This window comes from Stegodyphus dumicola, chromosome 7, assembly GCF_044657685.1.
Source record: "Stegodyphus dumicola isolate Sdum_Otavi_A_Nest chromosome 7, ASM4465768v1".
NCBI lineage: Eukaryota > Metazoa > Arthropoda > Arachnida > Araneae > Eresidae > Stegodyphus > Stegodyphus dumicola.
Genome location: NC_140774.1, coordinates 170,487,001 through 170,508,604, shown reverse-complemented (window position 1 = coordinate 170,508,604; position 21,604 = coordinate 170,487,001). Strand labels below are relative to the sequence as shown.

Here is a 21,604-nt window from a genome sequence, read left to right as displayed (position 1 = left end):
AGAGAATACTATTGGACTTATATTAGGATATGAGACGAAACGTGCATAATGGATTAAGCGTGGATGGATGATACGTGTCTTCAACGTGATATTAGTTTCGAAAACTTCCATCAGAGTAGTGGTCAGGAATTTAAACAAATATGCTGTAGTATATCATATTTTTTAAGCTTATGATACGCAACGAATGACACATTATATTTTTGACAGGCATATCAGCAAATAGAGGAACGGTTAACGATGATAAAAAGCGTTTCGGCCATTTTCGGTTACGATAACATTCTGAAAGTTATTAGAGTTACTAATTCAGAAGTCAAACAACAAAAATCAGCGTTATACCTACAAAATTTTCACAGGACTAGTTTCGATGGTTTTACCGAACCACCATCTTCAGCTGCAAAACCGCAAAAAAAATGTCATTTTGCTGGGTATACCCCTAAATACCGTCATTTTTTTGCGGTTTTGCAGCTGAAGATGGTGGTTCGGTAAAACCATCGAAACTAGTCCTGTGAAAATTTTGTAGGTATAACGCTGATTTTTGTTGTTTGACTTCTGAATTAGTATTTATTCGGCGTGTTATTGTGTCTTAATTATTAGAGTTACTTTACAATTTTTACTATATTTTCTCTAATCAGCTTAGTATATAACTGTACAGTCATTAGCTTATTCTGAAGCAGGAGACATGAAAAATGGGCAGTGTTCTCACAAGGACTCAAACCTTGGACCTCTCGAATACGCGTGAAGTGTGCGTCAAGTTACACCACGAAGTAATGCGGAAAGATAAGAGGAAATAGCTTATATATGCCCCCCTTTAAAGGACTACTGGGGATGAGGGGATCCAATCGCCAAATCCTGGTGGTAACGAATTATCGTCCACCACATTTTAACGGGTGCCACTGCAAAATCATTAGGTTATTTGGAAACAGGAGCTATGAAAAATATGCGTTTCCCTCGGCCGGGTCTCGAGTTCTGGACATCTAGAATAAGCACTGAGTGCGCTTCTAGTTACAACACGAAGACACGCGGAAAGGTGAGAGAAAATACCTAATGCAACAATCTTAATTTTTAGTTAATATTTACCTAAATTTGTTGTCTTTCTTCTGATTTCAAATGTACAACCCCCAGTTCCAGAAAACTGCGCAAAATAATTCTGATAGGAAAAGAGATTTGCTGACATAAAAAGATAGTTGTTTAGTTGTAACCACGTTCACCAAAAGCAGATCTAGTTTGGGTAAATCTAGTTTAGATTTAATTAGATCTAGTTAATCAATATTAGATATTAATTAGGTCTAGTTAGTCACCACTAAAAGCACATCTAATTTAGCTAGTTTGTCGATTCCATGATTTTACACTGATGACCAGACATATCGATTAGTGTTAACTTAGGTGAACTACATTCACTAATATTCATTGGTAAATTATTCTGCTAATATATATGTTTAATATAGATATGTATATCAAAATCGCAATAACAACCTTGTATTTAGCGTACATATATTAAAACACTCAAACGATTACGAGGGCAGCCAATGGTCCCTCCTTCTCAGGAGAACGAAATTACTAGAAAGGGGAAAAAAGAAGAAAAATAAAGCATTGGCAAAGGCATCTCAGAAACACGTGGTCGTAACCGGATTTTGAATCAGCGTTACACTAGCCGCCTACTTTTACTGAGCCAGGCTATCTGATTAAACAATTAACACATAGACTAAAACGAAAAAGAAGAAAAAAAAATCAGCGAAGTCAAAAAATAGGGAGCGAGGGGCAACTGCACCTTCACGCACCAAGTCTGAACTTCGAATATGTATATGCTTTAATGCAAATATATATGTATGTAAGATATAATAAAATACAATGGCTACGCTAAAGAATAATTGGCAACCTTAAAACTGACTCTTCTAAATTTGATGTTTTCCCCCTAAATTCATCCTTTCTCCCCAATTCGAGATATTTCCAAATTACTTGACACTGCATAAAAAGAGAGCGAAAACCTTAAATTAACCAATCGTAGCTTAGTTGTGCATATGCAACTATCTAGTATAAATACTGCTTCGTGAGCAATTACGTCACTTCTTCTTAACTTCTCCTGCCATTCAAAACCTCTACGCGGCTGTGTTCTATTGTTCTTTACTTTAAGACCCTTGGACATAAAGATTATCGTATTTAACTATGGTTGAAATAATACCTTGTCTATAAAAATGATCTGGTATGAATTATCAAGGAAGAGAAATATGTTTTGAAACGTTGACGTCTGAAAGATTTCAGTTTATGGCATTTGTCTTTCTAAGTACCCAGTAAAGTCTTTCCGAATACTAGAAACTAAACTAACTTCTACGCATTACAATATCACATGTATATGCTTTAATATATAGAAAGTATTTTTTTTTTTTTTTTTTTTTTTTTTTTATTTCTAAAACCAAAGTAATTTTGAAGAAAAGACGATTATTCCGAATATAAAATTAGAAACAAATTCCAACCATAATTTTTTTTTCCCGATTTTAATGTCGCTTATCATATATGTGAGTTTAAAACTGACACAAATATATGCACTTTTTTTTTTATAAAATATATTCAGCAAGATAGGAAACTTCAGGATTTAATACAATACTCTTACGGATCCATATGCTGGAAGCCCTTGAGTAGAAGATTTTAAGCAATTTTAACCGGTGGATTGGATTAAGATTATTCTATTATGGCAAAGCACACCAGGGCTATCTGCATAAAGGGAGGGATGCCTTAGTGGAGGACTTTATAAGGCGAAATGGCTCGTATACACGTTACACATGGGGAAACCACGAAAACGTCCATGCAGCCAGCCCGTTTGCGGGATTCGAACATCGGACCGAACTACCAGTGTTCAGCGTCTTAACCGCTCGGTCGCTGTTGGACATTTTAACTGGTGACTGTCTGTACTAAACACATTGTCCTTGGTATTCTGTTATACATTTCCTTCCATCTCTAGTTTAAGAAAAGAGGTAAAAATAAATAAATGAAAATAAAAGAAGTTCATTGCACTATTTGCCAGTTGTAGAGCTACTTTTATGGACAAATTAGTTCTACTTATGTTTTTTTAATTTTTGCACTTGCAGAATGTAAACAAATGACGTAGTATCTTTTATAGATTTAACTAGCCAGTATTCTTGATTTTTTTAGATTATTTTACCGTTATTTCTATAGCCAGTTATCTATCTGTTACACAAGCTTATTTAGCCTTTATTTTAGCTCGATTTTTTATTCTGTAATTTAAATTCGAAATTAGTTCTATATTTTTATTGATAATTAAAATTTAAAATTTATTGTTTTCCAGTAGATTTTGGCACTTACTTTAAATTTTCAGTATGGCTGCAGTAACTTTTAAGTATGTAATCTATTAAATTAATTCGTATTTTCCAAAAATATCTTTTTCGCATCGATTTCATTTGCCTTGCGTTATAAATAATAATGAAGCTTCCCATCCATGAACGGTTATGCTATACTGTATCTAGGACATTTGCCTAGCAACAAAAAATATCAGTAGTTGGACTCTTGGAGAAGATATAATTGATTTTTAAAAACATCGCTCTGTAAACGTAGTCTGTAGAATAGGTGCTTATTTTTATAGGAGAAAGTATTAATGATGTAAAATTTCCCATTAAAAAAGCGTAATATTTTACTTTTACTTACTAACCCAATATGCGTTAAGCCAGAAGGGTTTTTTTAATTTCGTTTTGCATTGTGAGTTCGTTCACTATAAATGTCGGTTGATTTTTCAAATTGTTGCTAACAAATATTATAGCCCTTTTTTATATTTAAAGACATTAAATAATGAAGAATCTGAATAAACGTATAAATGTTTCTCGCATTGTGATAAAATAACGGTACCTAGAGCCATCAAATGTTGAATAACGTAATCTTCCACTGAATATGAGAATCTGGAAACCTGAATTTGGAATTTGAAATTTGCTTTATTGTCGATTTTATATTTTGTAACACTAACGAATTTTTGTACAAACTCAACGATTTGAAAGCGAGCAATGGCAACACTCTACGAAAAAAAAAAAAAAAAAAAAAAAAAAATTTTATCTTCAGCGCGCGAGACTGTTTATCCGAAGTTCTAAAGATATTCAATTCAAAATTATTTTGTTGAATTTAAAATTTGAATTATTTTCAAATTATTATATTTATTATTCAAAATTATTTTTTCAATTTGAAGTTCAATTTAAAATCATTTTGCGATATTGTTGTTGAATTTGAAAGCTTTCAGATTTTATTTTATTTATATTTTCCAAGAATTTTTAAAAGGGTGATTCAATAAGCATTTTGAAATTGATAACCTCAGAGTAAAAATAAAATTGGTAAATTTCAAATAATATTTATTTTTCTATCAAAAATTTTCTCCTTTTATTCAATCGTTTTACACATTCTTCGAATAAGTGATACCTAATTATTTCTGTTATTTCATGTACCGTCTGTCCACAAACATTAGTAAAACGATATCCAGACTATATACACTTTACGATATGGATATTAAATTATTTAATTTTTCAAGCATTGGGTTCATGCACAGGTATTGTACGCACCGAAATTTGAACTTTGGTAAATAATTAAGATTTTTTTAATTTGTTAAAAAATAAGCACAAATATCTCTTACATATTTGGTTTACAGCAAGGAAAATAAAAAATAACTATTTAATTATATATAGTTATTTAAAAAATAGCTAGCAAATCTGGAATGTTTGTAAACGATTAGGTTGCATTTACTCTTTGACTTCAAGAAAAACATGTATCTCAAAATAGAGACGTAAGGAATAGGATCCTCAGATTAAATCGCAAATTACAGAACAACGAATTTAAACAATATACTTCGTTTAGCTCATTGATCATCCTAGAATAGCAATCTCAGCTACCGCACGCTTATCAACTCGGCCTGTTACCATCCCACCCAAGCATCCATTTTTTGCACGATCTGGCATTCCACTCCACATAACACGACGTTGAAAATTCGCGCTTCGTGAGCTGGAAGCTCGTGACAAATCGGCCATAATGGCTGGCTGCAGGAAGTCAAACCTAATGACAGAACTAATGAAAGACGTAGAATAACCCATATCTCGTTGTCAAGGAAGGAGATGAGGCATCATGCCAGCTGCTGCGGTTTGCCTTTTAACGCTGCGGCTACGTCATATAGTCGTTAGAGACAGATGCATGGAACATCAATACATACTCTATCTGACGGCCTCCGCTGCTCAAATTACCTTGAATTCTAAAGCAGTTGTTTGCCAATTATGTGTCATGTGCACTACCAGAAGGAAATATTGTCTTAAATGACCATAAAGCTGATGTATACGGTACTGTAAGACAAAGCAATTGATTATTTATCTTTGGAGTGGTTTACAAATGTTAATCGGTCCTTACGTAACATTTGTAAAGTGATTTATCGATGTATTCGTAACTATTGGTTTTATAAAAGGTTTACACATTTTTAAGAAAAATTTCATTACGATTTGAAACACAATTCTAAAATATTGAAACCCATCAGACAGGACTTTAAAAGGTAAATATGATTTTTAACTTCCTTGCAAGAAGTAAAGAAGTATTGTATTCTCGAAAAATTTCGGGTGCTATATTTCATCGCAAATATCCATTTTGACCGCTCTCGAATCTACCTGAACGATGCTTTTGCTTGAAACATGTATGTACTGGCAGAATAAAGTTCTCTTTTTCCAAAAGCGAATTAAAAATGGATTTAAAATCAATTCAGAAGAGATTTTTTGGTGACGTCTTGTAAGTACGTATAGATGTATCTCCTTAACTCAAAAACGATTAGCCTGATAAGGTTGAAATTTTGTACATGGGGCTGCTATAACACCAGTTGTGCACCTGTCTTTCAATTGCAATCGGCCGCACTAGAAGTATATATATGGCTTCACTAGAAGTATATATATATATATATGGCCGCACTAGCAGTATATATATATATGGCCGCATTAGAAGTATATATATATATATATATATGGATGCATTAGAAGTATATATATATATATATATGGATATATATATGGATGCTAAAATACTTAATCGGAATGAGTTCTTTGGATCTCTGCATTAGTTCTTAATCCCTTCTATTCACGAAAATGTTTGGCCTGACTTGAATTGCCAGTTTGGCATTGCCTTATTGCTCGAGTAAAGGACGAAACACCTTCGTATTTATTTCTTAATTATTGTTCATTGAACGGAAGTTGGTTTGTTCCCCTTGAAACTTCAACTAATTCCGATCAATGACAATGATTTCTTGCATTTAATTTAATCCTTGCTTTTAATTTATTCCTTTTACAATTGTTATTCATGATTTAATTGCAGTCCCCGTTAAACTTTTTTAACAATTTACATTCAAGTTACTTAAAAACATCTTTCGAAATAGAACTTACTAAATATGGATTCACTCTTTTCAGATCATTCTACTATAATTAATCTTAGGAGATAATATAATCGATATTCTGTAATATACATATATATATATATATATATCCACTCTGTTACTCGGGTCGATGAGCTCAGAAATTTTTTTCTTATATGTTGGAAAATTCTGCATTTCTTGCTTTAAAAGTAATTATGTTATTCTTATCTTCCGGTTAAGGTTTCTAAGCCTTTAGCTAATCAGCATGCAATAGTTGTAGAATTATCAACAATTTCAGAGTTTAAGTGCCGAGTTAAGCCTAACGAACAGTCATTTGTTTACATTTAAAACTCTTAGCAGAACAGTGAAATAAGTCAGTTTCTTTACTAACTTCACAACTTTTTGCCTAGTGAGAACAAAAATAAATTTTCAGCTTTGTGCACTGAAAATCTGCTTTCTTGTTCTCCGGCCAAATTGCTTGTTTCTTCGTAGAAACTCTAATTTCAATCGTAAAAATTGTTTTTTAACTGCCTTAACTGCATTTGGTGGTTTATGTTTTTCTATATTTTTCAATTCTTTATAAGGTATTTCTCCCGCCTACCTAGCGTGCCTTTGTAGTGTAGTGGTTCTGCACGCTGGCCCGGTATTTCAGAGGTCCGTGGTTCGATTCCCGGCGAAGGCACTTACTCATTTTTTCATCTTGCCTGCTACCAAATGTAATCCTAATATCTCTGCAGTGGCGCCCGAAATAAAAGGGTGGTGGGCGATGATTTCTCCCCACTCAGGATTTAGCGATTGGGTCCGTTAAAAAACCCCAATCCCCCTTTAAAAAGGGTATATAAGATATTTCTTCCACTTTCCTAGCGTGTCTTCGTGGTGTAGTGGTTCTGAACGCTGGGCCGGTATTCCAGAAGTCGGTGGTTCGATTCCCGGGGAAGACGGTTGCTAATTTTTCATCACTTCGGCTTCGAAAAGTAATCCTAATGTCTCTACAGTGGCGCCTGAACTAAAGGAGTCTTGGATGATGATTCTCCGCACCCAGGGATTGGCGATTGGGTCCCCTAAAAACCCCAGTCGTCATTTAAAAGGGGAAGTATATAAGGTATTTCTCCCGCCTTCCTAGCGTGCCTCAGTGGTGTAGTGGTCCTGCACGCTAGGCCGATATTTCAGAGCTCCCTGGTTTGATTGCCTGCGAAGGCGGTTGCATATTTTTCATCTTTTCTGCTTCCAAGTAACCTAATGACTCTACATCTTAATGAAGACGTTTTGAGTTTTTATATATTTTTGCCTTGTCGCGAAGTAAGAACTGAATTAACTGAATGAGAAATAAATCTCTAACGAAATTCGAGGAAATAAGTTTAAACGAAATGCAGCAAAAAATGTGTGTAATTTAAATGGCCGTTCAAGGAAGTCATGTCTTGGCCGCACAGGAATCAGACCCTTCGTTCTAAATATCGGCGAACAGTCCTTGTGTTTTAGAGTAAAATGAGGAAATTCAAAATTCTTTTACATGCTAATATACTAATTATCCCTATATACCTTCATACATAAATTGAAAATTTAATTTAAAGAATTGAAATGATATCCTAAGGTTCCAGTTCTATTATAATGTTTTCATCTAGTTGTTATATTTATCCTGAATGGAAAAACAATACAAACAGAATAAATTATTTTACGGAACTCACAACGTGTCAGCAAAAGCACTGAAATTATTTACCCTATATATTTATTCGCATACTTTGCTTCTGTTATTTCCAAATCATTTGATTATTCTCGAAGTGTATATAGTATTAAAATCGGATAAACTTCTGACAGTAACAACGAGAAATTTTAGATAAAGCAGACTTTGTTTATCCTTATCTGTAAATTAAATTTCAGTCTGAATTATAATTTTGTCCAGCAGTGCAATGAATGATAGTCGTCTTTTCTTGAACACATTATCTTCTTTGTATATAAAGTTAAATATTAACTTTAAAATTTATAACTTTTCGGATAGGATTTGGCATCATTTAATACAAAATATAAGTGTCTAACGTTTCTTCAGAAAATCATATGGCTGCACATTTCGCATAGAGATTAGAGTAAACTGATAATGCGTAAAAGGGTCTCAGTTGAAGTGTTATTAAGATTTGGAAATTTGAGTGATCATCATTGTCTATATGGAATACAGGCACATATATAAAAGTTCCATCTTGCGAAGAATGGTTTGGAGAAGAAGATTATGATGCTTTCCTTCTAGAGAGGTTTCTGTCAGAACTGAAATTGAGTTTTATGTGGATTGTTCTGATACCTTTCTCACAGTTGTTCCAAAAGCAATAACTGGTTCAAAAGAAGTAAAATTGTCATTGTAGCAATAAATATTAAATTCCAGTACAGCTACTCAAAGAATAGTGTATCTAGGAAGGCTGCTTTGAGCAATTCAGAACGTGAAATGAGAGTAGTAACACAAATCGATACCACCAAGAAGCTTTGGAATGCAGAGAAGTAGATACGAAGGGATCCTTTACAATAAAATAATTTATTCCAAAATTTTAATATTTTAATTCGGAGACTCGAACATTTTTTTAAGATGATTTCGAAGACGATATTTCTTGTTATTATTTTTTGTTTGCTTTAAATAAAAGCGCATCACAAGAACATTTGTGTGCATTTAGAAATTATTACTTGTTTCACAAATTATATTAAAAATTCTATATCTAAAGCGAACATGTCCGGATGCTACAAATCAGCGAGAAGTTCTGTTCGAAAATATTCACATATTTAAAGACGATACAAGTATTAAAAATTTCCTTAATTTGTAATAAGGAAATTTCGAATACCAGTCGAATATCCAGTCATCCCTTTTTTCTTAAGAATGCATTCCATTAAAAGAAAGAACATACTTCATTCTTTATAAAATATTATTTTTCCTTATTATAATAATTGTCATCATAAATTAAATATCATAGCATATATTTGAAGAATTAACTCTTTGGCTTCGGTATTGGGTGTGTGTGTGTGTGTGTGATTATGGCAAAGCCTCAAGGGCTATCTGCCTAAGGGGAGGGATGCCTTCGTGGATGACTTTCTAAGGGAAACTGGCTCGTATAGACGTTACACATGGGGAAAACCACGAAAACACCCATGCAGCCAGCCCGTTCGCGGAATTCGAACCTCGGACCGAACTACCAGTGTTCAGCGACTTTACCGCTCGGCCGCTGGTGGGCGCTTCGGTATTCGATTAAAATAATAGTTCATTGGAAGAGTTTCCTTTTTTTTTACTTCCTTGTAAGGAAGTATACAAAGGAAGTAATCGCGAAAATTTCCGGGTATAATATTTCGAAGCGAATATCCAATTTGACCGCTCTCGAATCCATTTGAATGATGATTTTTCATGACATTTGTACGTACGAACAGAGTAAAGGGTTCGATCTTCCAAAATGGATTGTAAAATGGTTTTAAAATGAATCAGAAGAGATTTGTTTTTGTGACATCTGTACCTACAAACATAGATATGGATAAATATATATATATATATATCTTGTAACTCAAGAAAGAGTGGATTTATAATTTTGTATATGGGACTGCTATAACATGTAGCTGTGCACCGTTGAACTCAGTTTTTATAAAAATTCTTATATGTTATTAAATTAAGCATTTTTTTCTTTAAAAATAATTAAATTATGGTGTCCTTATTATCCGGTTATGGTTTTTATGCCTTTAGTTGATCTACATGCAATAATTTTAGAATTACCAATAATTCAAAAGTTTAAGTTGTGCTAAGCCTAACCAAGCCGCAATTTGTTTACATTTGGAACTCTTAGCAGAATAATAAATTAAGTCAGTTCCGTCACTCACCTCAGTGTCTTTCTGCTGAGTGGGACAAAAGTAAACTTTTAATTTTGTGCATCTAAAATTCTGTTTTCCAGACCGCTTGGTCGAATTTCTTGTTTTTGAGTAGAAACTCTAATTTTAAAAATTGTTTTCTTAACTGTTTTTAACAGTATTTGGTGTTTATTTTTTTCTGTATTTTACCATTTTTAATGAAGAAGTTTTGAGTTAACGAAATTAATTGAACGAGAAATATATCGCCAATGAGATTCAAGGAAATAAGTTTAAATGAAATGCAACAAAAAATGTGTAGAATTAATAGGCCGTACAAGGATGTCTCGTGGTTTCCATATTAGATATTTTAGATTAACCTTCCAGCACGCGCGCTTGGCAATTTTACATGAGCACGCGCGCATCGTATTTTTTACGACATCCGTTATTTTACCGTTTTTGGCAGGAAAAACGACAGAAATAAGTGTATTGATAATAAATTTGTTAAAAAATAAAATATTAACCTTATTATTTCAAAATACAAATTATATCACACTCAAATATAAGTAAAATATTTGTAAGTTCTTATGTTAGTGAGATGGAAATGCAATGATGTATTTTATTATAGAAAATTTTAAATTTATTATTTAATAATTATCGAAGCTAATTTTAATATTCATCAAAGGCAAGTATAGAAAAATAAAAAAGGAAAACACACTCATCTTGGTAGGAAAAAATGTAAGTTTAGCATTACTTACTTCTTCAAGGAAACTTACTGGTTACAAAAATACACTTTAAACTAACTTTAATATTTTATTTATTTTTTAAAAATAGAAGTAAAATAAATAAGAAATGGAAATCGCTATTGTTCTCCCATCCAAAGGTTTCTTCATCAGGTAATTCTTGAAGAAAACGAGCAAAATCAGCTGGTTGCATATATTTTATTTTGCCATGAAAACCGATATAGAAATTCCAATATCAAATGTATACAAATTAAATTAATACACGGCAATTAATAACACAAAATTACAAAATATTTGAGAAAAAAATAATTTCCGAATTTTTACCCACGACCACGCGCATGTCGTAACTTTTATGACAAAGCTGCCAGGTAGCACAAAAGCCCTCCCAAAAATAAATAAAAATCAAATGACTTCCAGTTGGCACATTCCATGATGTGGGGAAGGGTAGAAAGAAATAGAAATGATCTTCAGACGTCTCAGCTTCGATATACGCAAAATGTGCATTAAAAACAGAATTTGTCATAAATTTTGCGCATACGCGCCTGCTGGAAGATAAAGAAAACTTAAATATGGCAACTTTTTTGTTACCTACTACGTTGGGTTTTTACATGGAAATGATGTCAACATTACCTGTGTAAGGTATTTCTCCCGCCTTCGTGGTGTAGTGGTCAGCACACTGAGTCGGTATTTCAGAGATCCGTGGTTCGATTCCCGGCGAAGGCGGTTGCTAATTTTTCATCTCTCCGGCCTCCAAAAAAAATCCTAATTTCTCTACAGTGGCGCCTGAACTAAAAGGGTTGTGAATAACTCTCCACATCCAGGAGTTGGCGATTGGGTCCCCTAAAAACCCCAGTCGCTTTTTAAAAGGGGGTATATAAGGTATTTCTCCCGCTTACCTTGCGTGCCTTCGTGGTGTAGTGGTAAACGCACTGAGCCGGTATTTCAGAGGTCCGTGGTGCGATTCCAGCGAAGGCGGTTGCTAATTTTTTAACACCTGTATGTACGATATTTTTAAGCTTACGCTTCTAAGTAAGATATGCATAAAAATTAAATGTAACTATTGTCAAAGGTCTAACATTGTTCATTACTGAATGAGTAATGTGGATTTGAAATACCTTTCCTAGGTTACAATGAATGTGTTAATACATTTAAGATAACTACTATGTTGGTTCATTATTTGATATTCACGACAGTATTTTCTGTTAGGTATGACGCTTATGTATGACTTATTTGCTCATTATGATACATTGTATATCATTTTAAAAAAGCTTTCAGAGTTAAATAAAATAATGCCAATTAGAAATACCTGTGTTTTGAAGCTTAAGTTAGAAGGAATATGTTAAAAAAAAACTTCATGATTCAAAAAAAGAATAATGATGATACTAGTTGAAAAAATCTATTCTAATTTGTGAAATGGAGACAAGCGTTTTTCTTCCATGCCTGCACTTTATTTCTACATGTACTTTCCGATTTTTTTTTTACGTCTCTGTCACAGGTCTGGCTATAATTGAGATTTAAATAATACGTTGCCGTGTGAATACTATAGTTCATCTTCCGTGTACTTTCCAAGTCGAGACTGTGTGAATTTTGAATATAGTTGCATTTATGAAGCTTTGTTGCAGATGTGTGGCCTCATGTTAAGTATCGGTGTGATGTTTTCGTATGACGAAAATCAAGTTTTAGCGAATGTTTGATGGTTTAAGGTGATGTGCACAAGAAAATCAGGATATTTTTGTAAAATATTCCAAAGAGTTAACAGAAGTAGTATGTAGTAGAATGCGTCAGAGGGGAAAGTTCTGAGTATCTCCTATTAAGCGTTAGTAGCATAAAATTAAGAAACTTAATGTTCCAAGTAAAATTTGCCGAATTATCATTGTAGTATTCGTTTGGGTCGAATTTAAGTTACATAAAATATTATCCATGAAAGCCTCCAGAGGAAAATGATATGCAAGTCCATTCCGGTTTAAATTTAGTAGACAAAGAAGTACACATAGGTTTGCTTTTGAAGAAATGGAAATGTAAGATAAATAAGTATTTAAAAGAAAAGGGAATTTTAAGAGAAAAATGAGAAACGTGAAAATGAAATTTAATTGTATATAAAAAATTACTTTTGGAAATATGAAGAGAAAATATTGAAAAGAAAAAATGAAAATTTATTTTCGAAGTAAACCATAGGAAAAACTTTTAATTACGTTTGCGAAAACAGGAAAGCGAAAAAAAAATATTATACTTATGAAAATATCTATTGCTTTTGCAGAATAAATAGAGTGACAAATGTAAAAACAACTTTAAAAAATGAAAATATTAAGCTTGTAAAAATAAATATTACTTTCATAAAATAAAAAAAATAGTTAAATATAAAAATACTAAAGTAAAAAACTGAAAAGGAAAAATATTACTTTTGTAAAGTAAAATTATGAAAAATTTGTTGGCCAAATTAAAAAAATAAAATTTACGTTTGCGAAATATGTAATAAAAAAGTATTAAATTTAATTTGGTAAAAAATGAGAAGAAAAAAGAAGATAATGAAAGAGATATGCTTAATAAAATTAAAAAGAGAAATTAAAAATGTTGGACAACCTTACAAAATTATATTAAAAGAATAAATTTAAAAAAAAGTGTGTGTATCTAGTAACCTTCAAAAAACAAGCGTAGTGAATTGGTTGAAATAGAAAAAAATGTTGGTAACGAGAAACTGATTGGTCCTTATGGTCTTCTTCCTGCACACATAGATCGAATAGCCTCGAAATTGCATTGAGAACCTGTTTGTTGATCCCAAACAGTGACATTGTGATTGTTTTCCTATTCAACGTAATAAACTATTTTAAAACTTTAAGGCTGATGGTTGTTAGAATACATTTCTGAGAAGCCTAAGATTACAGGTTTAATCGCAGCATTTTAAAATTCTTTTAATTTATTGTTATTAAAAGGAATTACTACTGAATCAATATTAGATAATGTGATGCGGAGTTAAAAATAATGACATTAAGTAATTAAAAATAATAAAGTTAAATTGTCATCCCAAACATGTTGCAACATAAAATTCAAAAAGATTTAAGAAGCCTTTGCTACAGAAAAAAACGGTAAAATGCATAAATATGAAAAAAATATTTTTGAGAATGAATATTGAAAAAAAAATACTGCCGTTGCCATAAAATAAAAACGAAACTTTGAAAAACATTACTTCATTCAAACGCGTCTACGTCACTTCCGATTGTCACGTGATGCAAGATGTCGACGGCCTTTCTGTGATGTCACTTCCGCCGGCCGGTCGCATGGTTTACTACTAAATGTCCAAAATGCTTTGAAATCTGGACTAACATCCAAGCTAACACGAGGGAACTAGAGATTTATCCTATGAAAAATGTAAAAACAGAAAAATTAGAGCTGTAAAACTTGGAGCAGATTTAGAACAACTTGCAATAAAAAGTAATCCTGAAACTTTCAGAAGAGAATCAATCACTTGGCTACAATAGGGACCAGCAAGAAGAAATTGCTTCATCAACAAGAAAACAATGAAAATACGACTAGCTTTCCGTAAAATCCTTAGTAGGCAAAGATTTATCATATGGAAATAATTTTATATTTGCAAATGAATCAAAATTTAATATGTTTGGGTCTGATGGAGGAAATTGTGCAAGGTTAAACCGAATGAAGAATTGAATCTAAAAAGTCTATTGCCTACTGTTAAGCATAATGGTTTGGTTATATTTCATTGCCTCTGGATTGAGAAATGAACTATCTTGTATACAATAAAATAGATCGGTATCAATATATTAATAAAAACCTGTAAGCATCTGCAAGAAAACTTAGAATGCAAACTATTCCAAACATACAATACTAAAGTGAGTTGGAGAAATGTGTAAATAAATATGACATACATTCTAAAGTTTTATTAAAAGCAATTCTTTCTGAGGAATGGGAAAAAAAAAGGTATATTCTGATTCGAAAAAATGTTTTAAATTGAAGGCGAATCGCATGAAAATTAACATTTTAGCTAAAGGATAGTTAACGAAATAATGGATGTCTTCTTCTATTCATGTTTATACTAAATATAAAAGGTTTGCTCAAAGCTTCCTAATATTTATGTGAGTGCATTTTCAGAAATGTTTGAATAAACTCCTTTTTTTTTTAATCCACAAAAGCATTTTGAATAATATTTTCAAAAACAAGTAGGTTTTAAATATTCTGATCAATAATATACTCGTATGTGAAAGAAACACAAAGTCATTTCTCTAACTGACATTTGCAAATAAAACAAAAACACAGGTACCTGAAAATAAATGCGAGCCACTGTAATTGAATTTTTATTGTATTTTTAATGTGTAAGTTTTAATAACCATAGCAACTGAATTGGAACCTTTGAATGAAAACTGAATGGTATCTTTCTCGGAGGAACTGGGACAGAAATCTCTTAAATACTAATGCCATTTAGTATACTTTCAAGTTCATTATTGTAATGTCAATATCTGAGATTAACTCATCTTTAGAAGGTCTCATTCATGCGAATAATAGCAAATTTTGGAAGAATGAATTAAGATATTTTAAATATAATACTTCATAACTACATAACTGCTGCACAATTAAATCAGATTTCATTAATATGAAATTTTCATTCGCTGTCACATTATATATTATATCTTCCACCTTCTTAGCGTGCCTTCGTGGTGTACTGGTCTACATGCTGGGCGCATATTCAAGAGATCCATGGTTCGATTCCCAGCAAAGGCGTTGCTCATTTTTCATCTCTCCCTGCTTCCAATTAACTTGATGTCTCTACAGTGGCACCCGAACTAAAAGGGTGGTATTTGATGATTATTCACACCCAGGATTTGGAGATTGGGTGCCCTAAAACCCCAGTTGCCCTTTAAAAGGGAAAGTATATAAGGTATTTCTCCCCTCCTTCTTAGCATGCCTTCGTGGTGTTGTGGTCTGCATGCTGGCCGCGTATTCCAGAGGTCCGGGATCCGATTCCCAACGAAGGCGTTGATAATTTTTCATCTCTTCTGCTTCCAATTAACCTAATGTGTCTACAATATAATGAAAAAATATTTGCCTTTAGGTAGTAGCTACTAACATGTATTTACGCAAAGCATGATACCTATCTTCATTGTAACATGCGTCTTTCTTTTGAATTAACAAGTATTGTTCTTCTGTCTTGAAAATGAGCGGCTGACTGATAAAGTCGCAGAAAACTGGTAGTTCTGTTCCCGGGGTACGAATCATGGCGAACAGGCTGGCTGCATGACCGTTTCCGTAGGTTTCGCCTTGTGTAACGTGTACACGGGAAGTTTCTCTTAAGAATTCCTCTACGAAGGCATACCTCCATTTAAGCAGATAGCCCTCGTGTCCTTTGCCATAGCCAAACCACTCTTGGAAATGTATGCATTTCAGTATGGCGCCTTTTAAGATGAATATTACACTAATATATAAACTACCCAATATGTATTGTTTTACAATCATAAAATAATACATATTGGGTCATAATAATAATGTAATATTGGGTCATAATAACATTATGTAATAATACATAATATATATTACATTTACAATGTCGTTACATTGTATTTTTTATATCAAAATATAATGCGTAAATAAAGAAATACTTTTTTTCCTCTAAAAAACACGATAAAAAAATAATGACTATTGAAAAGGAAAAAAAAAAAAGGAAACACGAGGAAGTTTCACAAATTTATTATTGTCGTTATTCTCCACGAGGTATCTCAGTTTAAAATATTTCATTCTCGAAACAAAGTAACTTACGTGCATCGATTGCAATGATGATGCATCAGATCATGCGAGTGAGGTTTGCAGATGTTAAGTAATTGGAAGTCATAAACTGTGAGCATAAGTCATATATTTAAATTAACGAGCGTAAGCCTTAAAAAGGAAGGGGGAAGTTATGAAGAAAATTCTATAACATAAAAAACATTTCCTTGTAAGTTTCCTTTGACTATATATATCGCATTTTGGAAAGAATGGGTGAAATGAATGGAATTTTGGAAATTCGCATTATATCGCATTTTATATATATATCGCATTTTGGAAAGAATGGAAAGAATGGGAATGAAAGGAAAAGGTAAAGTTACTCTTTTCATTATACATCAATTGTTCAGTTTACATGTAAAATTTTACTTTTCCGATTTATGCTGCTTAAGATTCTTTGTCACTAGGATTCTAGTTTTAGGTAACTTGCAGTAGATCGAAACAATAAAAGAATAAGATACTTGATTGCTAGAAAGCTAGGAAAAAATTATATATATATATATATATATATATATATATATATATATATATATGATTTGCCATAGCTAAGTACATATATATATATATATATATATATGATTTGCCATAGCTAAGTACATATATATATATATATATATGTGATGTATCAGCTTTAGTCGTAGCTTAAATAATCAGACGATAAGTTTAAAAAACAGGATCCATTATTATTCAGGAGAAATAGCAGTTACCAAAAGCAGATATCCGGAGTAAATAAAAAGAATTACTAATAACTTTTTGTAAGAAGTTTACTGCATCGTGACATTTAAGAAAAAGCCCCGATATTCCTTTTGCGAGTCCTTTTATAGACTCTGGAAAGGCGGAGCTTCCAAGAAATGACGTCAGCCTCGTCAGCCAATCCAGTTCGCTTTAAATATCTCCAGAACATTCTAAAACCGTACGTGTAGAAAAGGCGGGAAAAACAACTTGACTACGGGGCTGTGGATTTTATTCCACGTACTTTCAAATAAGAGAACGTCGCCATTTAAAATGAAAAGAACATACAGTTAGAATTTTAAGTGTATTCTTGATTATGGAATTTTATTATTACATATATATATATATGTATTATGAGAAAAGTTATACATACAGATATATATGTACTATTTTTGAAGCATAGAAGAGGAATCAGCTTGCAGTATTCAATCCTAATGAAATATGATAAATTTCTACATAGACTACATAAAAAAGAAAGGGGGGACAGGTTGTCCGGTTTTACTGCGGTGCCGATTGACAAAATTCAAATTACGTTTTTCATGTCTCTAAAGTGTTATGTAGAGAAATTATCTGATAGCGTTGTAAAAACTATGTGAATGATTTTATGATTTATGGAAATTTAAATTTTATTTTGATTCTGAATTATTTAATTTAAGGCTTTAATTTTTGGGGAAAGACAGATGCTTCTGGGAATATTATTTAGTTTAAAAGAGTATTATTTATTTTCCTCTATTTGTAAATCTTGTACAAACTTTTATTCATTGTGAAAGAAGCAGGGAAAGGGAGGCAATTTTCGCCAAGTCATGATTTCGCGCGCTTTAGAATGTTCGAGAAAGAATTTTCATTGTTAGTTGACCTTAAGAGAGGAAAGTACGTGACGGAAAGGTCAAAGGTTGTCTTTCAATGTAAGTCATTCAGGTTTTGGCGATTGAGGGTCCGGTTGTTGGCTAAGTGAAGAAGGGCGCGCATGCGCGATCACCCTTATTTCCGCATTCTGGAGTTGAAAACGAAGATTTTGCCATAATTAAGGGGGCGATAAGTGAAGCCATAGTGGGAGCCCGTTTGGTGAAGGACAAGAAGGAAATTTGAGTTGGACACACTTACTTTTGGCTGACTCTCGGACTGACTCGCTGATTTTTGGGCTTGCTGGACAAAATGTAAGTGACTCCGAGAGGTGTTTTCCGGCGGGGAGCGGCAAATATGCTCCTCGGCCGCGTTTTGGTTAAGAGGCGAGACTCTCTTACACACTTACTCTGGACACTCTTACTTTTGGACTCGCGCACTTACTGGTTGGCTGGACTTGTGGATGTTACTCTGGAACTTACTTGGGACGTTACCCGTGAAGCTTGCTCTTGGGATGAGTAAGAACAGGCGAGCCGTAATTTCCTAGCAACAACGTTTCTGACCGGCGAAATTTGAACGAGTTACCTGCGTGTTGACATAGGACTTTCAGGACCAAGCGGATAGCCGTCCTGGGCAGCAGTGCTCCTGTTTCTGTTCTACAGTAGTGAAGTGGGTCTACATTTTTAGAACCAGTGTCAAGATGAGCCCGGCCGACATCAACGCGGGATAAGATAAGAGGCCTCCGCTTCAAGATGTCCCTTCAAGATAAGTTTTATTTTTTGTGGTGTGTTTGAACTTTAGGCAAGCTTTTCAAAAACGTCCTTAGCAGAAAAAAAAAAAACAACGTCAAATCTAAAATTTAACTCTCAGGCCTTAAATTGTTTCCCTTTCCTTTCTTTTAAATCACCAGACAAACCTTAAGTTTTTTTATGAATTTAAATGAACAGACTCTCAGATGAGGTTAAGATTTTTCTTATTGTGTTGTAATTGAATAAACTGATATTTAATCTGGAACCTCTTACAGTATGTTTTCTTTATATATTTAATATGAACTTTTCCTTTATATCTTGTATATGTTTTATGTTTTCGATCCTCTCACGGCGCGGTCCCGGAATGCATTTTTTCCACAACGCAAAAATGCTGTACACGTTTCACTATACGATTACTGCCTTTTACGGCAAGTAGTTTCATATTTAACATTTTATATGAATTTAAGATATAACATTGGTGCCGTGAAGTAAGATTCATAACATTATTTCCCGGCGTGAACTTAAGCTATTTAACAAAAGCGCGACTTAGGATATCTATGAGATTTATATATAGCAATATCCTAACATAAGTATTTTGATACAAAATCGGACTTTTTCTGAAAAAAACATACCAATTTTTTTCCATAATTCGACTCTACGACTCAAATTATGCTTAGATATTAAATTTGTAAAATTTAGTGCATAATTTACGGAGAAATTCAAAAATACGTCTTAATAATTCACACGCCAAGAATAATTCACTTTATGAACTTCGTAATATATGGAAACCTATTTTCCTTACCCTTCTATTATGCCGGAACGGAAAAAAGGCACCTCTTTATTAGATTGTGCCCACCAGCGGCCGAGCGGTAAAATCGCTGAACACTGGTAGTTCTGTCCGAGGTTCGAATCTCGCGAACGGGCTGGCTGCATGGGCGTTTTCGTGGTTTTCCCCATGTTTAACGTGTATACGAGCCAGTTTCTCTTAGAGAGTCCTCCACAAAGGCATCCCTCCTCTTAGGCAGATAGCCCTCGAGGCTTTGCCATAATCACACACACACACACTTTCCTAGATTTTAGATGAGCGGAAAAAAAATCACATCGTTCTTACTTTCAAATAATTTTAGCAAAGTTCCTAAACCACATTTTCGTTATTATCGTTTTCCACAAGTATGCCAAATTTCAAAATACGCCAGTATATAAATTCACATATATCTTCGAGAATTTCGAATAAAAATCAGGTATAAATAAAAGCATTGAGGCATTGATTAAAGGTACTTTGAATAAAAGCATTTTTCAATGTGTGCTTAAAAATGCATCTACTTTAAGATGATTGTAAAACTTAAAACTTTTATATGTTATAATACAAAATTTCTTTTCGAAAAATTTAGAAAAATTGTTTAAAAAAACAAATTTTAAAAATAAATCTTAAAAAATAAGTGAATTTTATTTGGAATGAACCTAAATTTCCAGCTGTGTAAGAAGCAATCAAATAAGTTTAATAAAAAAAGGAATATTCATGAATACATACCGAATTGAATTAACATTGAGGAACTAAAATTTTGAAAGATAATCTTTTAAAAGCTACTGGTGCGATTTTTACAAAACGTGGTAGTTTGGCGTAATTCGAGCCGTAGAATCGAAATACGGAAACAAAATTGGCACGTCATTTCAGAAAAAGTCTGATTTTGTGTAAAAGTACCTATGTTAGAACAGTGCTATATAAAAATCTAATACATATCCTAAGTCGCTCTTTCGAGATATGAAAAACACACGTTGAATTTCGTCAATCGGTCCAGTAGAACAGGAGATATAGAACTTGTAGGGACATTAGGTATTTTTGGAAGAAGGAAAGATGAAAAATGAGCAATCGCCTTCGCCGGGAATCGAACCACGGACCTCGGGATTAACAGCCCAGCGTGCAGAACCACTACACCACGAAGGCACGCTAGGAAGGCGGGAGAAATACCTTATAAACTAAACTGTCCCCCCCTTTTTTTTCTTTGTGCGCAGTGTACATTTCTTTTTAACAAGAAATGGCCCAAACATTTTACAGAAGCGAGGAGATATTAACAAGGTAGAAGCTAGCAGAGTAATAATGACGTATTTAGTTCGACAGAGGTAGTACCAGAGTATGCCAGAGTAGGTGTGATTCTAGAGACAAGCTATGATTGGTTAATATCAGTTTTAGCTGCCCTTTTCCAGTAGCGTTACATAACACAGAAAAATCTCGAATTTGGGTGAACAGATGGATTTGGGGGAGGTGAGATCACCACATCTAGAATGTTATTTTGAGATCATCTGTTATTTTAAACAGCTATCGCATTTTGTTATAACTTTCTAATATATATGTATGTGATGTACCAGCTTTTGTCCGGAATAAATAGAATGCTGAAGAATCATAAATGTAGTCGTAGCTTAAATGATCAGACGATAAGTTTAAAAAATAGGATCCATTTATTATTGGTCAGGAGAAATAGCAGTTACAAAATCATATTTCCAGAGTAAATAAAAAAGAATTACTAATAACTTTTTGTATGAAATTTACTGCATCGTTACATTTAAGAAAAAGCCCCGATATTTTTTGCGAGTCCTTTTATAGC

At 33.1% G+C, this 21,604-nt stretch overlaps 1 non-coding gene across 1 annotated transcript; it reads right to left on the bottom strand.

Moving 5' to 3' along the window:
- Positions 1-20,872: 20,872 nt before the first annotated feature.
- Positions 20,873-20,946, bottom strand: TRNAN-GUU (transfer RNA asparagine (anticodon GUU)). Its single transcript has one exon. It is a non-coding gene; the product is annotated as a tRNA-Asn (tRNA).
- Between the last annotated feature and the right edge of the window lie 658 nt (positions 20,947-21,604).